Source organism: Pan paniscus, chromosome 4 (assembly GCF_029289425.2).
Source record: "Pan paniscus chromosome 4, NHGRI_mPanPan1-v2.0_pri, whole genome shotgun sequence".
NCBI classification, from domain to species: domain Eukaryota; kingdom Metazoa; phylum Chordata; class Mammalia; order Primates; family Hominidae; genus Pan; species Pan paniscus.
The window spans coordinates 117566666-117590823 of record NC_073253.2 but is presented as its reverse complement, the minus strand read 5'-3'; the positions used below and the strand labels follow the sequence as shown (position 1 = coordinate 117590823).

The following is a 24158-nucleotide window of genomic DNA, read 5'->3' as shown; positions in this document are numbered from 1 at the left end:
TATAAGCTAGCTATAAATACCATGAGCTCAGGACCCACATCTGTCTGCTCACTGCTGTGACCGCAACTTAGAGGACAGAGCCCAGAATACAAGCCTCAATAAATATCTGTGGAAGAGGGGTCACATGGAGAATTTGCAGTCATTTTTGCTGTTGAGCATCTGTTAAGTTAAAGTTTCCAAGTGTGCAAACTGTACTCGGAAATGAGTAAGAAGTAGAAACTTACCTAGAGATGATCAAACCAGTAGTGCTGTCACTCTAATGATGTTATCTGTCCCAATGTGAAAACATTGTCACAGGTGAAGGAGGAGAGTGAGGTGAGACCTTCCCAGCCCTTGACTGCTCTTGCACTGGACACATTCCAGGAAGCTCTTGTGGCAGAAGCAGCCACTTAATTTACTTTCAACAAGAGAAGCTGAAGGCTGAGGGAAGTCAGGACCAACAGAGGATCCAAATTTCAGTGGCACAAGTCTTAAGCTTCATTTGGTTGCATGAATGAGTGCGGAAGCATCATGAAGTAGTGGTGATACAAACCTGGGTTCTGTGTTTAATTCTATTCTCAGTACTTGCCCAGTGGGAGACTGTAAGTTCCCTCTCTGAACCTCGTTCTCCTCCATGGCTTAAAACTGGACTCATAATGCATGGCTCAGCTATAATGTACCTTTCAAAAAGGGCTGGCATCCGGTAAACACTGAATAAATGGTTACATGTCAAACACAGTAAACATTCAACAATGGCTAATATCTTCCTTCTGCATCAGCTTTTAAAAGAGATTTTTTAACCTGGAGTCCAAGGAGTCCCAGGAAATCCACAGATGAGATTCAATGGATCCTTGAAATCCCTAAAATTAAATACAAAGCGGGGTATGTGTGGACATCTTTTCTCTTCAAGGAAAGAATCCATAGCTTTCATATGATGCTCTTAAGGCTCTCAGACTGAAAACAGTTTAAGAACTATTGAGCTTCTGTGGCTTCCAAAGTGTTTAGCTCCTTCTATTTATCTATGGAATAGCTCTGTGAATGACTCTCAAAACCAAGCTTTTCTGTGCCTCCTCAAGAGGCCTGCATTTTATATGCAGCAGTACAACTTCCTTCCATAAGACGCTTTTATTTTCTGGCAGCAGCAGTATCACAGGAAGATGACTGGAATTTATAAGTAAGAAACTGATCTTAATTTCAACAATAGTACTGGAGCCCTTACCTCTTTAAATACACCTTTTTCCATAGTTTTTTTTTTTATAGGATTGATGACCAAAGAAGGCAGCTATAATGTTTTATTCTCAAGATGATGGTTACTCATCTCAGAATAAAAACAACAACAAAAAATAACAGATGAATGGGAAGAGCCCAATCAAAGCTTTATTCTACTCCTCAACAACTCAGGTGAGTGTCTGGCCGCTTGGCAGTCGCCAGGAGGAAGGAGCTTAGTGGCAGACAAACTGCTTCAAATCTCTAAATCTTTGTTTCCTCATCTGTTAAAAAAAAAAAAAAAAAAAAAGATGATAACAGTGACGCCTCCTTCCTAGGGCTGCTGTGATAACTAAATAAGAAAGTAATTGTAAGGCATCTTTTAAGTACTCAAAACAGAGTGCCTCATAAATATTAATTATTAAATATCCTCTCTGATGATAGGGGGAAAATGATTCCTTATCTGGTCTCTGACCCATAGATTTTAGCCTGGAGATTTACTCTGGGTCACTGATACTTTCCAGCCTCCTCCTTAAGGTTGTTATTAGTGACCAAGTAATAAATAAGTACATAAACCATTGAGAAAACTGTTGAAAAAGTGTCTGAGCAGCAGCTTCAAAGAGAATCTGTCTTCATGTCCCAGTATCCTAAGAGGCAAATGTGAAAATCAATTTAAAGGAAATAGAATATACCTAAAGAAAGCCACCTGAAAAAATGAAAGATGAATGATTCAACGCACATTTTTCTTTCATTTATTTAAAAATTTTTGAGATACATGGTAGGCAAGGCACTGTACTGAGCACAGGATGTGCAAAGATAAGGAAGTAAGTCCAGCTCTCAAGACATTTAGTCTACAGAGGGAGACAGACATGTATATCCAAGGCCATACGTACCACAGGAAAAAGTGTGATGTGGGGAGAGGCTGGGAGGGGATGTTCAGCAGAGGCTTCTTGAAAAAGCAACACTTGAGATGAGTTTGGAAGGATAAGTAAACGTTTAATAGTTCATAGTTTGCGAAAGAAGAAACAATATTCCACAGAGACAACAGCCCATGTAAAAGCACATGCAATGAAGCATTTAAGCATGGGGATAATATGGGCAGCTAGAAGAAGGCGTTGCTGAACATACCAGCACCTACCCATCCCCTGCACCCACAGGAGGAGGCAGGACTCACCTCAGAGAGAATCTTGGAATTCATGGTAGGAGCCTGTACTTTTGTCCAGGACTATGACAAGGTTTGGAATGGTTCTTAGCAGGGAGTTATATAATTCAATTTTATCTATTCTTTAGAAACAGCAAGCAGGCAGCGGTGAGGAGGATGGATTGAAAGCTGAGAGACTGAAGGCAGCATTTGTAGAGGTGACTTGGGAAGAGTGAAACATGAAAGGAAGTGGAGCAGGAGGTCTTGGTGACTGATTAGGTGGAGGAAGAAAGGGAGAAGGTCAGATCGAGATCATTCCCAGGTCTCTGGCTTGGAGGTGTAGTGAGAGGATGATATGCCTGTCAGGGAAAACAGGTGTTATAGTATTTAATAGATATCTGCTGTTTCTGCACGCACAGCATCTCCTATCTCTTCTTTTCAATATTTCCTTTTAAAAACTACCCCTTCCCTGCTCTCAGGTTATATGGTTTAGAAGAGTTTTGCTGACTAGTCTCCCATGTACTTCCTTCACTCCCATACACTCCTTCCCACCTGCCGTCACACATACCACTCTCCCCTTCCAAAAGCCTCCAGGACTGGGCTCATAATCAAAGCTGAGTCAAGTGGCATGGTCCCAATCTCAGGCCATAGGGTCTGGTTCAAACATATGCATGTGATCAAAGTGGTCTAATTAAAGTTAATCCTGAATTCTCTTTTTCTCAGGAGTTAAGCCTAAAGCTGCAGATGAAAATTTTGCCACCATGAAGAAAAGAAGAAATCAGAATTGGATTCTTTCTGAACTTTTCCTTTACAATAGCCAGTATATGCCCTTTCCTACTTGAGCAAGTATAAACTGGGTTTCTGTGATTTGCAACCAAGTGTCCTGACAAACACAAGGATGAAAGACAACTGTGTCTCAATAAAGGAAAAATAGTTTATTTTTATGAGTGGTGGATTTAAAAAACCTACATTACTGTGACAAGAGTGCCTTAAAACATTTAAGTCTACAAAAGGCACTTAGGGACTTTATAGCAAACTCTACGCTTAATAATGAAAAGTCAGACCAGATCGTTTTAAAAAACGTTACTGCACGAGATAATGGCACATCCACTCGTTCAATTAACATTTATTGAGTGTCTTCAGGGGTTTTAGACTTGTGCAATAAAAATGATAAAAACGTATTCTTTGGTTTGAGCTGGTCCATCCAAGGTCGTTCCATAAAGAGCAGCTGTGTATGCTGTTCAGACTAATTGTGTGAAGCTGGAGAGGCCAGGTGTTTCTGTCTGGCCCAGCAGCTGCACTTTGTGGTAAGGGCACCACCTGAATTTCAGTCTGGCCATAAAATGAGGCTGAAGAAACAGCACCTTGCATGAGCTTTTAGGTGAAAGGCAGAACAGAACATGTTTAGAATTCTTCTCCCTTCTATTAAACATCCATTAACGTTAATGAAGGAGTCTGGATGAGGCATTGTGCCAGACCGTCTTTTCTTTATTTTCCATGAGAAAACTCCACCACAAGCATGGGTTCAACTATTACTCATGCATCTACACTCTATGGAAATATGCCTAAGTTGTCACCTCCTGCCTTCTTACCTCTTGCTTCCCCATGGCTAGGCTGAAATAAATCTTCAAGTGTTCATCTGTGGTGAGCATTTGTTGGTCTTGTCACCCTATTTCCATCTCCACTTCTGACAGCAGTGCTCCAGTGTCCTTTAAGGGTGAACCCACCCACTTTGCATTGTGTGCTGACCTGGTGTGGCTGTCAGTCAGTGCTACTGGCTCAGGAGTGTGGATGCCACTCAAATTAAGTCAAAGGTGTTCTCTTGCCTGGTATGCTTAGTTTAAGGGAAGAGCATTCTAAGAGCAGACCTTCCATCCTGAGAGTAGTGGTTCTGACTTCCCTTTGACATCTTAGGGAATCCCTGAGGTTGTATTTTGTTTTCTGTTGATATACACATAAAGAAACTTAACTATATACAATAGTGCACTGTGATTTAAACACTAAACAATAGCTAACATTCATAGCCTACTCTGCAGCTTATAAAGTACTTTCACATTCAATTTATCTCTTTTAATCAACATTTCTGGAACTGAATTTTTCTCCTCCCCCCAAATAAATCACTTATTGATTTTTCTATTTCTTACAAAAGCACAATCATTCTTTTAGTCACTTAAGTTTTTTTAAATCTCAGAATGCTTTCGACTTTTTACTTTTACTAACCCCCTATAATCAGTCACCTCATCCTAAATATGGGATCTCCCAGATCGACCCCTTTCCAATTTTCCTGCCTCCATTTTTGTCAAAACCATCAACTTTCAACAATGCTCAGCTCACCCTGCCACCAGCCTCCTGTCTCCAAACCATCCCAACACCACTGTCAGAAGGATATGACTAAAATTTTATTATCATTGTGTCATACTTCCTCTACCTGGGGTTTATAGAAAAAAAATTGCAGGACAATGATTTACTGGACAATTACTTAACCTAAATCCTGGGCTATTGCTAAGCAGGCTCCAATATGCTCTCCTAACATATTATTTTCAGCAGAAAACATCTGCTAGATACAAGTTTCCTCAAAAATGTAGTAGATCACAAAAACTGGCTCTAATTTTTTGCAGCTCCTTCTCATCATAAGTGGACTCTTTCTATACCCCTTGAATCTGGGGTAACCTTCTGACTTGATATGGCTAATGGGAGAGTAGCTAATGTGATTCAAGGTGAGGCTTTAAAGTTGCTTTTGCATTGCAGGTTGTTCTTTTACTGCTCTTACAACACTATTTGATTTGCCATGTAAAGAAGCCAAGGGGAGTGTGCTGGAGAATGGGAGGTACATCCCAGCCACTCGTTATGTTACCCTGGCCAACAGTCTGATAACTGCCAGACATATAAGTAAAGCCATTCACAATTATACCACCAGCAGACTGAAAACGTCTGAGGGAACCTAACTAAGAATAGCAGAAGAACCATCTCACTGAGCCCAGCTCAAATTGCTGACCACCAGAATCATAAGCTATAGTGGCAATTTTAAGTAACTGCATTTTGTGGGGATTTGTTATCCAGCAATGAATAACTGATATAACATTTAAGCTACTTTGATCACTGTCTCCTCAGAATTCCTTTTCAATTACTATTTAGCATCTTAGGCACTCAATTATGAAATGTGTTCTTCGATGTTTTGTATCATTTAATTTTCCATGGGTCCTATTTCCTATGAAAATGTTCCTTATGAAAAGACTATGGATTTTAAATTGCTGTATTACAAATAAGCACAAAGTAAATGCACGATAACTATTTAGGAATCAATTAGTACTTTCCCAGGGCCCAGCTATCAGTCTTATCAATTAAAAATTATTTTAACACATATTTTGATCATTAATTTCAAAAATGTAAAAAACCGCTAAGATGCAAACCATAAAATATAAAATCTAGTTACCTAATCTATAAAGTGAAAAATCATGCATAGTACATATGATACTAGCAAACAAGTTATTGATTCATTTTCCATAAATAACTTCCTGCAAGTGAATCTGCATATAAATCAAATGGGCACAAGAAAATAAGTATATAAGCGTAAAAGTTTCACAGAAGCAACTATTTGATTTTCACCAGGATATCATTTTTCTCCCAAGACACATATTTCTCCTATGTGGTTTGCAACTGTAACCTGACAAACTGCCAAAAACAAAGCTTCTATTCTAAGAGTGTTACTGATTCTCTTGCTGCTATTCAATTAGATTTTGCATTTAAAAGAGAAATTCCCTTGTGTTTCCTATAATGATGCACCTGCTCCTTGGGAGATTTCCTCTTTTGACAAGAAATGCCTTAAATCTGGCAAGAAAAACAGCTCCAGGCTTTTTCTGATAATATCAAAGATCATTTGTTTGTATTAGATGTTTGTGTGGGTTTCCCTTAAGAGCAGTAAAGTACTGCTACAATTTCTTCCAAAACAATAGCACGCACAAAGTTTCTTGGCTTGCATTTCCACTGTACACCTGCACCAGAACAACTGTCTGGAATTAGCAAAGTTGTGACAGAGTAGACAGAGAAATGCATTTGCTTTAGTCACTTCCTTTTGGATATCAACAAATGGTAACCGTCAAATTCATGAATGCAGCATTTCAAATCTACTATCTGTAACTTTTCTTCATGAAATGCTTGCTAAGGAGAAAATGAAATTTACATTCAAAATTATACCCCTTCTTTTCAAAATCCCATGCTATATTTTATTTCTAACTGAGGTGTCCAAAAGATCCTTAAGAGAAGCACTATCTTTTACTTTCTGATTCCAGACCTGTTAATGCATACATATTTAGTTATGGGTAATCCTCAGTTAATACTCCCTTTCCAGAGAGACTTCCGCGATCAGTACCAAAATACTGCACCTTCCAAACAGTCTTGAGGACTCCTTAAAGGTGTCTCCTTGTACTCTAACCATGCTGAATGTAATTTAACATTGAGATGCATCAGAAACAGTCAATAGACTTTCTCTCCCAGATGTGTACACATTAGCATACTGCTTTCCTACACCTTGTTCTTTGCCTTTTAAATTTTCAATATGTACAAATGAAATACAGATTTCAACCCATTCCCAATTGGGATGTCTGCTCCATAAAAGAAAAATAGGTTTTTCCCTTCCTACAGATTCAGCAACGAAAGTAGTGCTTGAAAATTATGTGTTTAGAGTGACACCTTGGAGAACTGACATACTGTGCACACATGTAATCCTCATAAACCTCCCCAGACAGCCCTTATTTCATTTTGCAAACTGCACCCTGGCCAGGCTCCACGGCACGTGGTGTGTGGCGAGACTGTCCTGCAGCAGTTCTCCCGTCCTCCGGGCTCTTTGATGGGCACTTGTCAGTAACAGCCAAGAGGAATCCGATCCTGCCTCCAGCAAGTGAAAAGGGGCACCGACAGTAATGCTTCCTTAATTAACTTTCCCAAGGAAAGCAACGTTCCCACAGGAAAAAACAACACGTTTCCCCCCTCCTAGCGGTCCATTGAAAATGAGCAACAATGCTGTTGCCTTTTTGTTTCCTAAGACTTTCTTCGCTGCAAGCAGTAGCGTGTTCCTCAAAGAATGCTAGTATTTCCTGTGGAAACTGTATGGCTGCCAGTAATGGCTCAAAATTTTCCCTCTTTTCTCTTCGTAAAAATGAAATAAACAAAATGTGGCCTTTGACAATTAGCTAAAATTGGGTTCACCCCACTTACCACCTGCAGATGAAAGTCATCGCCAAGAGACAAGGCCAAGAGAGAAACATTCCCCTCTGAAATCCACGCGGACCAGCCTGGGACGCAGGACAGCACTAGAGGGAGGCTGGCGGAGCCCGGGCTGGACAGGGCAGTCGGGGAGCTGGTGCTGATGAGCGAGGGGCGGCAGCAACACCAGACGTCCCTTTTCTACAGCTATTATTACCGTTGTTAGTACTGTCGCTATAACTATTACTTCGCCCCTCCTTATCTCAGCTTTTCCGAGCCGCGGAACTGCCCATCCCTGCCTGCCATAAGATCCCGGGTGACAGCAAGAATAAGAACCACATGAGGCGGGCAAATGAAAAGAACAATCCTTTGGAAACCGAGGCGGGGGTTGTTTCCCCCTTTCCCCAGTAAAGCAGCCGCTGCCGCCACCACTGTTACTGTTACTATAGAGACCTCCCCACCAAACCCTTTCTGCAGAGGCGCCTCTGCTGCCCGGAGCAGCCGAGACTCGCGGCACAAAGGGGGCCCGGGGCTTGGGGAGCACGGGGAGACACCCGCCGGGGTCGCCTGGTGCAAACTTGGAAAGGCTGAGCCGCCGGCTGCCCGCCTCCCGCCTCCCCGCGGCGTCCGCTTGGGACATGGACTCACCCGGGGCGCCCGGCGCACCGGCGGCTCAGGAGCGCGAAGGGACTGACTGACCGACCGACGGACCGCAGCGGCGGGAGCAGAACAGCTTCAGCCGAAGCAGGCGGGCGGTGGAGGCGCTGCCGCGGCCCCGCTACGTCACAATGCGGCCCGGCCGCGGGAGCCGCTCCTCGGGCCCCCCAACGGGCGCGCGCGGGCGGGGGCAGCCTGGGCGGCCGCGGCCCGAAGCCGGCGCGGGGGGACAAGGAACGCAGCGCGGGCGCCCGGCCGGGGACGGGGGCGCGGCCACCACTGCCACTGCCGAGGCTGCCGGGGCCGCCGCGCCCTCAGGCTGCGCTGCGCCCCTGCGGCCGCCCCCAGGCCAGCGAGCCCCGCTCGGCCTGACTGACAGCGACCCTCCCCGCGGCGCCCCCGGCTCGGCCCACGCCCCTCCCTCGCCGCTTCCTCACCAGGGATCCCCCGGCCTGCCCGCCGGCTCCTGTCCACGAACCTGCTCTTTCTTTACCTTTCGCTGTTTTTACCTCGACTGCCGTTGCTTTTCCCCAACTGGGGCTCTCCTCTCCTCCCCGCCTACTTTTTGTCCCCGCTTCCCACTTTTCTCCTCCTGCCCCCCACCCCCTTCCTTGCTTCTTGGCCTCTCCCCCTGGAAATCGCCCCCTCACCGTGATCCAAGCGTTAACCGCTGCCATCTCATTGGTCCCCAGACCATTCCAGGGTTCCAGCATAAACTGGGAGAAGAGACTCGGGAAGGCGGGGAACGGAAGGTGGGCATTGCCCTGGGAAAGTCATGTCTGAGAAGCCTTTTGGCAGAGTATTTTGCGTTGGCACGGAGTCTTCACCCCCACCCCTCCCCCCGAAGCTCGCCCACCCCTGAGGACGTGGCCAAGGAGAGGAGGGCAAGGGTGGCTTTGCCTGCCTGGAATGTTCTGTGCTCAAGTGTGGGTGGATGGAGAAGATGTTGGGCTGAAATAAAGACTTTTTAATTCAACGACTTTTCAGTGTACCAATGGCCCTACAGTAATATTATCTTTACTTTTATTGTCTCTTAATTGTTGAGGGATTGGGGGTGGGAGGCTGCTGGATGAGGCGTAAGCAACGCCTGCAGTGGTGACTACTTCTTTCCTTATTTCCGAAATGAAATCAGGGGTTGTGGAAGCATTCATGGTAACCTTGGCTCGCGACTGTCTCGCTGTTGCCCTCTGGAAAGCTTTAAATGGTCTTTGAGAAATCTCTTTCCCAGGCGAGATGACTTGGAGAAGTTCACTCAGCAAAGCCATTGAGGACCACACTCTTGTTCCAGGGTATGGCTGCTTGCCTGATGCTGCCCCAGAGAAAAGCATGAGGAAGTAAGTCTTGGTCAGTTTAGAGGCATCCTCATTCCCATGCCAGTTCCAGAGGACAAGAGTGGCGCCAAGATCCTAGGACACCCGGCACTATCTGAGTAGTGGCAATGGGGATGTGTGATCTTGTTACAACAAAAAAGGAAGGCTCTGGTTGTTTAAAGCTGGGATTTCCTGGGTAACTAGCCTAAGACTGCCTGCAGTCTTTGTGGAGTCCACAGTGTACTAGGAGGGCATAGCCGGAGTAATGCTTGCCCTGGACCTGTTCGGACCAGGACCATCGTCATTGCAATGAGGACTAACTTGAATGCCAGCAGAAGACATTTCACATGCGTCTAATTCCATGTCCTACTGAAAACCTAAATTTCTTTCTCGGCTTTTGACATAAACAGCCAAGAGCATGTCCGGCGGTGTTGTAATTTGTTTATTGTAATTTATCGTGTGTAAGTCTTAAGTACATACATGGAAAGTGGCTTCACAATTTTAAAAATACACATTATCCCCCAGTAGAATATATAAAATTGGATGACATCATGTGGCACTAAAAATACTTGAAAATATTGGGTTTAATTTGTTCACATCTGGTTAAAATAAAACTGCCTTTTTTTTTTTTTTTTTGCCTAGTGTAAACTTTGAGAAAAGCACATCTTGCTTTCATCCAGTAGATATGGATGGGATTGGTGTCACCCTTGACATGATCTACAGAGAACATACTTCATTTCCATTCTCTTAAATATTTTGACACCCTGTTTTCTGAAAATCAGATTTTAATTTATTGAAGGAATCATTTATTGAAGAATTGTAAATGGTCATCTCCTTCCAACTGTCCTAAATATTCATTAGCTCTGGTCGAGCCAGGTGTTAATTCAGTGTAAATGATTCAACAAGAAGGGGTCTGATAGTGCTGTATGTACAGAAAGTGGGTTGTCCTGGGAAATAAAGTTTCCCATTTTTGCATAGCCAAGGGAATAGCATGCCACAGTGTAAAAGAGCAATCTTTTGAGTTGTTGTTTCGGATATTTTCCTCTATTTTTTATGGTTCTTTTGTTATGTTTTTTTCGGTTTCTAACATGTTTTTGATTACATATTTAGCATTGTTTCCATGTGATTGTTTTTACAGTGTGATTTAAATCTAGGCTTATATACACTTTCCCACATAGGCTGTGTGTTTGCTTTCCTTTGGACTGTTTATTGGTTTGCTTCTCCTGTGCATACCCTTGCCAAATTCAAACTACAAATTGATATACCAAAGTGTGGAAGTAGTCCTTATGTTGCTTCTTACTGACAACCAGTTTCTGGCATTCAGTTTTCTAATCAAGCAGCTGCCTCTATGGGCTAGTTATTCCCAAGACGTGGCTTAGCAGCCCAGCCACTGGCTCATTTACCATTTTTTAGGATGCCCCACCCATGCCTGCCACAGCACAGGGTGTACTCCTCTTAAAGCACTTAGCATACTTCTGTTTCTTGTCTGTTTCTTATCCCCTTCTATTCAATTGTCAGTTCCCATCATGATGACAGGGTGTACATATTACTCATATTGGGATCCTCAACACTGAACACATTTTTATACTCAAGAGTTAGCTACTGAAAATAATTAGTACAAAAATGCATTTCACTCTGTACATCATCTGCCAAAGAGCTGCCAGTAATTTGTTCATTTAATTATTACAATTAAACATCTGTCTTCTCTATCCTTTTACCCAATTTCTATAAATATATCTTTATTGTGCTACAAAAATTGGATAAAACTACCATAACACTATTGATGATCAAATAGAAAAAAATGTTCCTTATTTTTTCTATTTTTAAAGTGTAGATTTGACTTAACCATCCAAATCTGTGGTAAAAGCTCAGATTTTTTATTCTTATTGATGAGTCTGCGTCATTCTGATTCTGGTTGGGAGCTATAACTGGTCAGGCCAGGCTGCTCTTTTATTCTGGAGCTGAGTTTTATTTGCTTGGCTCCCACTGTATATATGTAATTATAAGTTATTTACATCAAAAATCAGACTAAATATTTATGCAAATTTGATTATATCAGTCAGGATAGGTTAGACTGTGCTACAGTAACAAACAATCCCATAACAACAACCCCAAACTTCCATAGATTAATAAAAATATATTCCTTGCTCCCACTGTACAACAGTTGCACATGGGCTGCATCTTTGCTTCATGTCTTTCTCACTTTAAGACTCCAGCCCAAGCCAGGTATAGTGGCCCATGCCTGCAGTCTCAGCACTTTCAGAGGCCAAGGCAGAAGGATACCTTAAAGCCAGGAGTTTGAGGTTACAGTGAGCTATGATTCCTCTACTGTACTCCAGCTTATGAGACAGGGTGAAACCTCATCCACCCCCCGCCAAAAAAAAAAAAAAAAAAAAAAAAAAAAGATGGCAGCCCAATGGAGGAGCCACTAACAACAATATTGCTGGTAATTCTAGATAGAGAAATACATCCCTCCAGTAGTTTATGCTAGGAATTAAATGCTTCGGCTCAAAAGTTACACAAATCACTTCTGCTCACAGCTCATTGGCCCGAACTAATTGTGTGGCTCTACCAAATCACAAGAGGACAAAGAAGTGCAATTCTTACAATATTAGAATAATCCTAGAATATTTGGTAATAATCAGAATATTTGGTAAATAATCCTTAGAATATTTGGTAAATAATAATATGAGGAAATATGAACATATTACACTTCACTGTAGATATTATAAAACATGAGAAAATTCTCTGGGTATTTTACATAAAAGCCAGAGAGCTTAAGTGTAAAAATGGATGCTGAAGAGAAGTATAAATTCTATAGTAGTTTTAATTTCGTAAATAACTGCAGGAAAAAAAAAAGAGTAAAGAACTGTGGACTTTGATGAAGAATGATTAGGAACCCAGTTTTTGAACATTTTTGAGTTTTACAAGGAAAGAAATCATTATAGAAAAACATGGAGTTACCTAGTTTTCTAGCAGGTTTTAGGTCACGCTCACATATTCTCCCCACCTCCTTTTCCCTGAACGTACCTCCCTTATCTTTTTCTTTAGGCCAGGGCACATCTTTCTTGCCATGTGTGTCCTTGTGTGCTCGAGCTGGGTGTGACTAACAATTTGACATTCCTCAGCTGATCTGTTCTTCGTGATTGCTTTTCACTTTTAAAAAGTTATTTTTTTCCTTCAGTATTTCTTTTTTTCTCTTTTCTTGTGCCAAGTGTTAGTATTTTGCATCTTCTTAGCACCTCTGATAGTTATAATGGGGAGGGAGATCCAAATCCAGAAGCTTAACTGCTTATAATATAGCAGCTTTAATAAAAGATTTAGTGTAGAAGAAATCTTATGGATTGTTAATCTGATTCCTTGAGATTATCCTGGGATTCCAATTAATTCTATTACTCTGTTTTACCTATTCCTACGTATCATTCATCAGCAGCTTTGTTGCTGGTATTTTAAATGGAAACTATTAGACATGTGCAAAAACACAATCAGATAAATGAGTGTCTTGCCATGTGTTATGACACTCATTTTGGGGCAAAAATAGAGAGAGACTATCCACAAGGGACTAATGCGTTTTCTAGAAATCATGTGATTTGGGGGCTATGATCTTTCCCCTGTGCTTATCTTCCATAATGAGTTACCATCAGAGAGCATAGTCAATCTGGGTAGCAGCTAGAATATAGACAGAAACTATGAATTTCAAACTCCATTCAGGCAGGCAATGTATAAGCTTCATGACTGGATTTAACTACTCTTACTTTAACCCAACAGCTGGGATTTGGCAGGTTAGCACTGAGGCTGACTTGGGCTCACTCTCCACCTAGGCCTTGAGAGACTCTTTGCCTCTCCTCACTCAGCTTCATCTGTAAACCTTCAATTTTGATTTAAAAGTGGTATTTCTACAGCTACCTGAGCCCCATTGGACTGGTTGCTTTTCTCAGGGATTCTATCCACGTTGTCTTCAACAAGTTGCTTTTTCCTGGATACTTTTACTGGAAAGCCTTTACCCTCCCAAGGTGGCCTATAGTTTTCAGGTGTATTTGAATGACTCCCCTTGGGTCACATCACATCTCCCTAGCTGTCCACTGTTGCCCCTGGTCTGAATCAGGTTTCCAGTGACAATGGTGAAATCTACCTGAGCCTGGTGCTTCCAGAAAACAGTGATGATTGAGAAATCCCTCAGCTTTTTAGTGTTCCAGGAAATGGCTCACCACAAAGAGCCACCCTTGCCCATGTGACTTAAATAAAACTCTCAGCCCACTCTTTCTCACGACCCCCATAAGATTCACAGATGACTCCTTTGTTTACCTAGGACAAGACCAAACACAGACTTTCCCCTTTTTGCCTGGATCTGCTGATAAGACCAGACACAGACCCTTCAACTTCCCATTCTCTATCTTATGAATGATTAGCTGAGATTAAAACTGTTTGTCCCTCTGAAACTTGCTAGAAACAGAGATAAATATTTCCTCTTCAGCTAACTGACCTAGACTTCCCCTGACTGCAAAACGACCCAAACAATAAATCATCCCACCTGTAACTTGTCTATTCTTCCCTATAAAATCTAAGGGAAAATCAACGTACTGAAACATTCTGATGTTCAGATTTAGGGTGTTCTTCTATTACAAGGGCATGAATAAAATCAATGTTCTCTGGTTCTCTTCTTTGACACCATCCTTTCCCCCTTTGTATTCTACTGTTTTTTTTCATCTTCATTAGTAACTACTTTAGTCACTAATGTAAACTGATATCATGGATCTGTTATTTAACCAAAAAGTGGTTATTTTAATAACGAAGAGTGTTTAAAACTCTACAAATTGTACAGACTTATTCAATTTTTTCTTAGGTTTGTTTTCTCTATCGGTGAAATAAATAGCCCTCCTTCATCAGAGTATTCATCTTGGGGATAAATGAATATGCCATACCCTTGCTGAATGGGCACCACATTTATTTTCATACCATGACATATGTGTATAGCAATATCTTAGTTATTAAATATGCAGGCAAGTCCTCTAGTGGATGCTACATCATAAAATTAATATACAAATGCTTCCAAATTAGTAATTTGCCTACTAGGTTATACTACTTTCCAACTTGGGCAATAGGAAAGAGAAATATTTTCGAAGATGCAGGCCTAGAATGGGAGCTTTCAACAACTGGTATGTCTCACAGATTAAAGACTATGTAAGGCGAGGGGGAGAAGGGGATGAGAGAGATCCGTAGGGAGGGGCACCTATACTTTCCCTCCCAGAATGACTCCCCGATTATAGGCCAACATGCCTAAAACCAAACATCATCTGGGGCAGTCTGACCTTGACTGGGGATTTCCATTTTCAAGAAAAAAAATGAGAAAGTTCACTTAAGACTGAAAAAATTGGGAAATCTTATGAAATTTATATTCTGTAAACATGGAGTACTCTTAGGCAAGGGCACGTTTAGACACTAGAGATTTCACACGTGTGCATAAACACAGATTAAATCTCTAACTGAAGGTTTTGGTATTTGAAATAAATTTGATTAGGTTGTTTAAAAAGGAATGCAGGTCAGCTGAGTGTGGTTAAATGATTTGAAGAGAAATGCAGGTCAACTTCCGAACACCATGCCACATGCATGTGAACCTGACATGGCTGCAGACTATGAAACCAGTGAAAACACATTCCATTGATTACTTATCAATTGTAACAGCATTATATTTTTAATTGCTTCTGGTCCTAGAGGTAACTATTAAGTCTCCTTTCTTCATTTTGATAATAATTGTACTATAGCATATAATCTGTGCTTTGATGTTACTATAATATAAATCCACTGATATAGTTGTATTCGGAGTTTCTGTCATCTTTATAATACAAGTAATTTATCTTTTTACTCGTCTGTTCTAACTTGAGAGCAAGGACATGCATTTGGAAATAATTAGATTGGTTTATGGATGATGCACATGGCTATGAAATGGAAAAAGGGGATTTAGATCCAATGGGGATTAAAGCTATAACTGACTTTAGTCTCTGGCTTTATCTTTAAGCAGCTTTTAGTGAATTAATAGGACAGAAACTTGTTCCCCTTGGATAAGCTTCACAAATACTTTAGAATTGTTACATCTAAGTAGCAGCAGAAAGCTGTCAGTGCATGGAATGCTTAAGTAATTATAATCACCACTGTTCCAAACCAGAATAAATCCTAATTCCAAACAACTTTTGGGAAGAAAGACTAGTTCTGAAAATGAAGTAAGGTTTTCAGTCCTCTTAGATATGACTATCTTGTGAATTTTACTTTCTTCCCCAAATTTGTAGCTTCTAGTGCCAAATTCCTTGGACTGGGGACATATGGTCGTCTTTAGAAAAAAACAAGGAGAAAAATGCTGACTACATATTGAACTAGATGAAAAAAAAAAAAAAAAGCTGATGGCTGATTTAAAAAAAAAGTTCCTTGTAAATCATGGGGAATTTTTTAAAGGTGGTTTGTAGGAATAGAAAAGAAAGTAATTACTGATGGAATAAATGCTTTTAAATTCAAAGTCCAATGTAACCCTATAGTATAGAGGACTTAAGGATATTAATCCAAGGGTCAGACTCCATGGGTTCAAACCCCAGCTTTACTTATTTTATCTTTAAAGTTATTATTTATTTATTAAGACAGAGTCTTACTCTGTTGTCCTGGCTGGAGTACAGTGGCATGATCTTGGCTCACTGCAACCTCTGCCCCCTGGGTTCAAGTGATTCTCGTGCCTCAGCCTCTTAAGTAGCTGGGATTACAGGCATGCACCACCATGCCCAGCTAATTTTTATATTTTTAGTAGAGACAGGGTTTCACTATGTTGGCCAGACTGGTCTCGAACTCCTGGCCTCAAGTGATCCACCCGCCTCTGCCTCCCAAAGTTCTGGGATTACAGATGTGAACACCATGCTTGGCCTTATTTTATCTTCAACATTATTTAATATGACCAGGCCTCAGTTCCCTCAGCTACAAAATGGGATGCTAATAGTCTCTACTTCAAAAGACTATGAAACTTAAATAAGCTAATATTAAAAAAAATTTACAATTAAACATACTAAGAGAATTACTGTTTGTTAAGTAAGTAAACTCTATAATGCCTATGGAGTATGGGTGAATCCATTTGAAATATGGACCCTGAAGCTGAGTGCTGGCTAGCTGGCTATAAATATCCTTATTTCTCCACTTGTATCACGACATTAAACAGAACTTGAATTATTTGCTCCTTAAGCCACAATAATTGTATATCTTATATTCTTATGTGGTAAGTGTATAGCTTTCCACAACCCGACTTTTATTATAGTCACAGTATGTGAAATGTTATTTGAAAAAACTTTTAGTTCATGTTTAAGTATTGCCATTGGTTCTCTGGCAATTTAAGGCATTTAATATTTAGATCTTCTCACTTGATACTAAACTTTGATTTGTAAACAGCATTAACATTCTACCCAGACCTCCAAAGATGATTTGACTCATAACTCAAGAACAGACATAGAAGAAGAATTTTCAAAAGTGAAACATCTGTAATGAGAGGAGTATCATTAGCATTTTAAACTCGGTACTGATTTTAATATGATCTTGATGTTTGTCATTAATTTGTTATCAGTGGAAAAATACAGTTCTTGAAAAAATACAAAGTACTTTTCCATGCATTTATTCAGCAAATATTCTTGGGCACCTGCTATGTACTGGGCACTGTGATAATTGTTTAGGCTCTGTTGAGGTGAACAGAACAGGCACAACAGACTGCTCTTATGGACAGTCAATAAACATGTGTATTTCCTTGTTGCTAAGTGCTATGAAGACGAAACCCAGATAGCTGTGGCAGAAAATAAAGAGAGGATCTAATACAGCCTTGGGCAGTTAGGGAATAATTCTGAGTTTTGAAGAACCAGAAGAAGTTAATGATGTGAATAGTGAATAGAGGAATGTTCCAGGTAGGGGAGGCAGATTGTACTGCTGAGTGTCCATCCAACAACCACCCAGAAGCCAAAAAGGTGTGCAGGGTGTTTCCCAAATTAATTAAGTGATTAAGGAAGCTTTAATGAGGCTCATGTGCAATGTACCCCTTGGACTGGCACACATGCATACAAAAACAAAAACAATCGTCACCACCACCTCCATTAACCATAGATGCAGAAAACACAAGTGGAAATGTTGACATATTAAAGTCCTTGCAAAGCCTTGGTGTGATCAATGTCACCACATACTACTCATCCCTAGAAAGCAGTTCTAAAGTGAAAGTAGAAACTCCTAGGGCATCCTCTGGCATGAGGATCAATCACTGCTACTAGAAATGTGTAGCCAAGGTAAAAAGGAGATTAATTGTTCCAAAACCTTGGAGAATTGAGACTAGAACATAAAATAAATGTAAGAGCAAGTCAGGGGTAGCAGAAATCATGAAGGTGATGAAAAGTCTATGAGAATCATAAATAACCAGGTGGATACTTTTTTAAAATGTCATTATCTAATATAGAATTTAACTTAGGAATTATGAGCTGTAAATTTTGAGCACTTCTCCTCACCTCTAGCTTTCCACGTTTTCTAAAATCTGTCCTGACTTTGGAAATGGCTTTTAGTAGATAGATTGACTAGGGGAAAAGAGCTTGGAATCTTGGTACAGATTTGAGGAAACAAGGATTTTTGAAAAAAACAATTTTATGTTCATAGTACCCTAAACTACTCAGAACTATGTAGTGTTATATAAAATGATCATACGTCCACAATGGATAATTTAAGTATGGCCTACAGAGTCCTTCTAGTCCTTCTATGGCACTGTTTAATACAGTAGCCACATGTAGTCATAGAACATTTGGAATATAGCTAGTCCGAATTAAGATGTGTTGTGAAGGTAATAGATACACTGGATTTCAAAGTCTTACTTTGAAATAAAATATTCCAAAGTAAAAATTCACCAGTAATTTTTAATTTTAAAAAATTCAGCTACTAGAAACTTTAAAATTACATATTTCAGTTATGTAGTATTTCTATTGGACAGTTCTGTTCTTGGGAATGTGAAAAATCATCCCCATCATACCTGCTCCCTAAACTTCCATCCCAAACCATTCCATCAAAACAGATGGCAGTGTTGTCAAAAGGGGGAAAACAGGTGGCTAACTAGCTACAGGTTTATGTGAATGGTAACAGATGAACGTGACAGTTACACAGTATGGGAAAAATTGATGTTTGGTAGAAAACTCATCAATAAATGCTGGAAGAAAATTACTGATGTGCTCTGTAGATGTTCCAAAAGAAGGAAACTGGGAATATTAAAAAACAAAACAAAACACTATTTTATCCTTGTGCTCAGTGGCTGAGGGGCTGCAAAATATATTGCCGTTCAGGTCTGTTGTGCTTCTTCAAACAGAAGGAGAGCCTGCATGATTCTCTAATCCTATACCTAACATCTCTTTTTCTTTCTCTCTCTAAAACAACTTAATAATCAGGAAATAAGCCTTTACAGTCAGTGTGTTAAGAATCCAGTGTGCATTCTGCAAACTGCATAAAAATAGTCCCACTCCAAGTAGACTATGCAACAGATGTTGATAATACTTAAAATGAGCTGAAGACAGAGAAAAACTATTGCATCTTTATTCTTGGCTGAAAGAAAAATCTTTTCCCTTTAAAAGATCTACATAAACGTATGCCCTTAGCAAACTAGCTAATATGTCAGGCTTCAAAGTGACTAGACTGTACACTTACTGTTTTACTAATCCTCTGGCTTCCCCTGTTTTGAGATAGTTACAGAAAAGTCCATTTTGGAATATTTCCCTTTGGCTTTAACACTTGGCAGAGGAGTCCACTGTCCTCTGCTCTTCCTCGCATTAGTTATAAAGCTGTTTGTCATCTCCAGTATCCGGAACACCTGCTTTTTAAAGGACTGCTGGCTCAGGAAAAAGAACATAAGTTATTTTTATGCAATAACTCACCAGCTCAAGACTTTCAAAAACCGTATCTGAAACACTGTATTTTTTTCCCTCATAGTCAAATAAGGTGTTTTAAAAATCAAAAGTTTTCATTTTACCAGAATTTCCTTTTAAGATAAATCACCAAAAGGCAAATGACAGGCCAGTTGGGCAAACCAGAGAAATAGAGCAAACTTTTTGCTCATAACAGGATACACAGGTAAGAAAACCAAAAGCAACCATGTGTTCTAATCCAGTGAGAAATATTTAGAAGAAATTATAGAAACCTTGGGCAGGGAAACTCTCAAACATTTAGGAAGGTGGCTCTGTTACTTCTTTATATGAAATATGACACTTAATATTCCATGTTGTTTTTGCCTTTTAGCAGACCTTCTTTTTTCTTGTAAGAGCTGTTACCTTTTTCTTCTGAGAACTCTTCTTTCCCCCCATTGATAGACTGGTTGAACACTTGCCTCCCTCAGTATAGGGATGGGCATATGACCACGACTAGCCAATCAGGGTCTCACATCCTCTTGGCCATAAAGATTGCACAGGGACAGATGATTGGTTAGACCTATTTAAAAAGAGGTAGTCTTTCTTGTTCTCTTACTTTTGTTAGCTCACAGGGTGATGTAAGCCTAGGGCAGCCACAGTTGCCATCTTTGCTACCCTGAAGGAATACCCTGGTTGAGAATGAAAGCAACATAGAAAAAAGCAGCAATAAGAGGTAGAAAAAAAGAAAGAAAGAAAGAAAGAAAGAAAAGAAAATCTTGATGAAAAAATTTAACGCAATTTCTCTTTTATGGCATAAGCTTATTTGAGCTGGGTTTCTGTCTCTTGTAAGCAAGAGATTCATGAATAATACACAGTTTTAGCACAAATAAAAATTAGATAATAAAAGAGAAAGAAATGAGGGAAGAAAAAAAAGAATAAAAAGGACCTCCCCAAATGGAGAACAAAAATAAGAAAAGTAGAAATAATTCAACATTTTCTCTTTTTTTCTCTCAGTGTGCTATCAGAAACCACACACATGCCAGACACACACATTGGCATTCTAAAGAGAAAATATAGATCTTAAGTTATCCAATAGAATTGAACATAAACTAAGCAAGTACAATAAAATTAACTACCCCTGGCAATTCAAGTGATCTGCCCACAAAAATACAGTTTTGAACCATACTTCTCAGCTCTTCCCATATTGTTTTTTTCTATTTTACCATTTCCCCTTTTTAAATAAGAAATTGGCTATTTAAAAAAATTAATAAATAAATTTATGCTCATTTCAAAACATGTAAGTAGCAAAGAGTGTATTCAGTAAGAAATAAAATCCAAATCTTACTCTTTTCAAACCTATTCCTCAAGTGTACTCTTTCAGATTCTTTTCCTCTCATATATCAAAAAAATTATTTTTTAACAAAAAATGGAATCAAAATATATATTTTGTTCTCAATTTAATTCTTTTTTAAAAATTAAAAAAAATAAGTTTGAGACAGAGTCTCACTCTGTTGCCCAGACTGGAGTACAGCGCTGTGCTCATGACTCATTCCAGCCTCAACCTTCCTTGGCTCAGCTGATTCTCCCACCTCCTCAGCCTCCCAGGTGGCTGGGTTTACTGGTGTGTGCCACTACGGCCAGCTAACTTTTTTGTATTTTTTGTAGAGATAGGGTTTCACCATGTTGTCCAGGCTGGTTTCGAACTCCGGAACTCAAGCCATTTGCCCGCCTTGGCCTCCCAAAGTGGTGAGATTATAGGCATGAGCCACTGCACCTGGCCAAATTCTTTTTATTTTTAATGACTTAAGGCATTTTATGGACATCTTTTAATGCAAAAATTTATAAATCCACCTCATTTTGCTTAATGGCTGATTAATATTTCAGTGTATTGATGGCCATTTAGTTTGTCTCTAGTTTTTGAGGGTTTTTTTTTTTGTTTTTCCTGTTAGTCCCAATGATATATTAATAATAATAATAATACACAACTTTGAATATATTCTTAAACTCTTTTCTTTTTAAAAATTATGATTACTTGAATTATTGTTGCAGCAGTTCTCTAATCCAAACTACGAACTAATGATCTAAGGACAAGGGCCAATGAAAACCTTCACCCTGCACAGATCCTTGTGTACACTGGGTCTGATGAAATTGGCAGCAGCCAGTGAGGCATGATTTGACATGTGACATGAGAAGAAACATCAGCATAAATTATCTGACCCAGGATGGGTGAGTTCTATACTCACAGTCACACATACACAGCCTTTCCTGGTGCTCATGTATAACATTCAAATCATGCTCCAGGCTTACAGGTCTTGGCAGATAACTGACCTCTTAACCTACCTCTCCGCAGTTTTCATTGTCAGCTGCTGTCAATTACCACACAAGACAGTTAGTAAAACTGTTCTTCACCTTCAGGCAGATGTCTATTGTCCATTTGTCTAAATCAAGAGGGTTACAAGTACCTCTAATTCTGAATTCTGAGGGGGCATTTGAGTCCTGGCAGGACTGACAATACAATTGCTGCTCTTTAATCAGCCTAGTGGACAGGATTCATTTATTTCACCTTCTTTGAAATCCTTCCTGAGGAAATTTCATGAGTTTTCAAACAGTTCAGTTTTTCCTTTTTTGCTTTTGTATCATTATTAACCCTGCAGGCTATTTGGCGGGTTGCATAGTGGGTGGTATATGACACTTAAGTTACTGAAGCCTGACCCAATTACCTTTAATATTTTCCTTTACCTTCTTCAGGCAAGAAAATTTGGAAAAACAGTCTTTTCTTGTTGTGGTTTGTCACCTGGCTTAATTTTCTTTACGCTGGCATTTTTATGGCGGAAAGCAGTGAGATAAAATGTGCTGACTGATGTGTAGCACGGCTCCCTCTCCTTGTTTGGCCAGATAACCTGACTGGTACAGGATGCGCAGGTGACTGGCCTGTGACCCCAGAGAGACAGCAGAGCACACTTTCATTTCTCGTTTATTGTTTTCTTCAGTTCTACTGAAAGTAAGAAAATAACATGAGAACTCTGTAATGGAATCTCCAAAGGTGGCAGATTATTAGCTCAAAAATCAGTGGCCAGTTAAAACCACAAGCCCTCCCTCTTTGTTAACAAGGAAGATAAATTCCTGATGGCAGATCCCTGTTCAACACTGACATTCAGAAGAGAGTCAGAAGCCCAAGTCAGCTAGAGTTCTGTGACTTCTCCTACTTTACTTCATTTGACAATCATACATGAGTCATAAATGGCTACCACCAAAGCCATTCCCCTCCTTACTGAAAGTCAGGACTTGACTGCAAAATTGTGGGGTAGGCAAAGTTTATGTTGGGTACTAACCATCTCACTTTGCTTTTCAATGGCCTTCTATTTCTCAAATAGGCCCTTAGTTTCATTGCCTCTAGAAACCCGCTATTCTTGCCCTGGGATGGTGTGCATAGGTCCACATTTTATTGTTTTTATTTTAAATCTGGAATGTTTACTACATCTCGGACTTTTCTGTCTTCACCCTACACTTGCCACCCAAATATACTTGTCTTGGGATCCACTCCCTCTGGATCCTTAATAGGATGTGGAACCAAGCTGAGAAGTCTGTACAGTTCAGGTCACTCATGGGTACACCTCTTGGGTAAACTATGTGTTGCTAAGAAGGTCTTCCTGAGTCTGGTTAAGATCTCCTTTATGTAAAAGGAAGGAATATTATGATGGGACTTCCAAGCACTTTCTTATGGGAGGCATTTGGTGACAGAAATGCTTTTAGAAACTCCTCAAAGCACATTGGAGGCAACTCCCTACCACACTAACTTAGGCCTGGCCTTCTGCTATTTGATAGGAAATTTCATGGAATATCCTAATAGAGCTGCAACTGTAGCTCAGCAGTCCTTAGCTCTCCTCTTCACAGCAGGGGAAAGGAGCTCTGCCAGAGAACATTCTCCAATATGAGGCAGCCTCTTCATGCTCCACAAAAGAAGTAGTTAAAGGTCTTGTTTGAAATGTGTGAACTTCAGTGATTACTTTTCTCATGCTTATATCTCATTTACTTCATGGCTAACCTGCCCTTATCTGTTATAGGACACACGGTATGCTAACTGCTTTTATAGAACCTCATTTAAATGCCCATCACATGTTGTTCAACTAGAGAGCTCAAAAGAGACACACATTGGGTCAGGTTGGGATAAAGAAGACAGCATTGTTCCAACTGATTCAACTATTACCTTTGTCTCTTGTCTTTTCAACTCACTCCTATCTTTTCTGACTTTGAATTCCCTATTTCATATCATGATTGTTTTTTCTTTAAACCATGTAGATTCTATATAGACAATCATATATTCTAAGCAGCTACTGAAATTGCAGTATGTGATATAATTTTTGATTACACTAATAGGGAAGAGAAGTTAAGGTTCTAATGAAGAAGATTGTCTATTTCTCTATAATTCTTAAATATATGTAAAAATCCATTTCACAGACTGCAATAAATAAAATCCTGTAATATAGCTCTATATTCAATTGATAATTAGTTCTCTAGCCAGTCTCTCTAGTTTCATCTGTGTCCTTTTATGAGATAGCCTGGACTAGCCAATTATCCTATTACCAAGAATATATTTGCCTGGCTACTGAGCTATTTTGGACATCATTCTATTTAAATACAGTGCTTTCTAATTTTTCTATAAGTGATGATGTTCATTCAATTTACTTAGCTTTAGTACAACATCAAGAAAATTTCATAAGTATAACATCAATTAATTTTGTATTCAGTGAAGTGGCTATCTGAAGGATTAAAGAATAA

General features: G+C 39.9%; 1 protein-coding gene across 16 annotated transcripts in view; it reads right to left on the bottom strand.

The window, feature by feature from the left end:
- Positions 1-9117, bottom strand: part of SNCAIP (synuclein alpha interacting protein) — a 154989-nt gene extending 145872 nt beyond the window's left edge. For 4 of the 16 annotated variants that reach the window (XM_055112583.2, XM_055112585.2, XM_034960398.3 and 1 more), the window contains exon 1: positions 8177-8371. The gene's annotated coding sequence lies outside the window, so the exon portion shown is untranslated. Of the gene's footprint in view, positions 1-8176; positions 8373-8622 lie in introns of those variants that run through there. The other 12 variants (XM_055112579.1, XM_055112584.1, XM_034960399.2 and 9 more) reach the window with 6 other exon arrangements.
- Positions 9118-24158: the final 15041 nt, after the last annotated feature.